The following is a 1,354-nucleotide window of genomic DNA, read 5'->3' on the forward strand; positions in this document are numbered from 1 at the left end:
TCAAAATCTGGAGGTTGAATTTTCGAATGATGACAAAGCTTGATATTTTGTTACTACAGTAAAATATATTGAAATATCATTTTACATATATGTACATATTGTATTTTTGTTTGAATTAAGCGTTTTCCCGGAAATGTATATGCTATATCATTTTTTTTTATAATTGACATGGGCAATGATAACACTTGTATGTCAGTAATTATATGTACAATGTACATACTATTTGACACAGTTCGTTTAGTGTCTTACTAATGTTTGTTTAAACTGATGCATTTACAAGAGAGGACTGACAACTTTTTAAAGTGGAATCAAGCAAAACAAGCAGCAGCACTTTTGAAGATAAAACCCGTTCATTTCCTCTAACCAGTTAATCAAAACTTTTTTTTCTAATTAGTGTTTAATTTGCTGTTTCAAACAAAATTCGAGACAGTTTTGAAAAATACAGATTAATATAACTTGCATTAATTACTAAGAAAAATATAGACCTCCCGGATATTTCGAAATTTTTATTTAATTTCTATAATAAAAATTAATTTAATATAAATAATATTATTGTCTAGATTTATTTTAAGTGCTTTTACAAAAATTATGTCTGATTTATGATACACATTAAAAATGTACGATTTTTTTATAAAGCACTAGTTGTTTTACCCGGCTTCGCTCGGTTTTTGTAATATAAACAGCTTAAACATGGCGAATCTAATAGTAAATATTCATTTCTTTTTTTATTAAATTTATTTTAATCGAAAAAAATATAATATTCAACCAGTTGAATTGTCGTCATAGAAACTTTGTTTTGTTTACGAAGTTCCCAACCAAAGAAACTTATATATATACATACTTACGTACTTATATACTTACATACAAAGTCTCTTTCGAAATTATATATTAGATTAGTGGAATTCCAAAAAAAAAGAAATAGTGAATGCAATAAATAGTTTAAAAAAAAATGTAATAAAAAGCCATTTATTTTGCGTTTAAAATAAAATATAAATTAATAAATGCAATCAAACATGGGTAATGGATATGTTTAGTTTTAAAAGTGAAACTCTAAACATAATTAACTTTATAATTATTTGTGGTCTATTGCTTTTAAAAATGGAATACTCAAATTTTATAGTTGGAATGAGATAAATAATCCCCTTAAATTATTACTAAAAATATTGAATTTAACTAAACAGGTACTTTTTTACTAACCTCTTCTTACTTTCACTTACGATCATTATATGACTTATTATCACATTTGACCACAGTGGCGTTGTGTTGATAACAAATTGAGCATTGAATTCATAGTCTTATCAATTATACGCGCTTTAATTATTTTTTTAAACCGAAATAGAGTTTATTGTTAAAC

Source organism: Arctopsyche grandis, chromosome 1 (assembly GCF_051622035.1).
Source record: "Arctopsyche grandis isolate Sample6627 chromosome 1, ASM5162203v2, whole genome shotgun sequence".
Classification (NCBI taxonomy): Eukaryota; Metazoa; Arthropoda; class Insecta; order Trichoptera; family Hydropsychidae; genus Arctopsyche; species Arctopsyche grandis.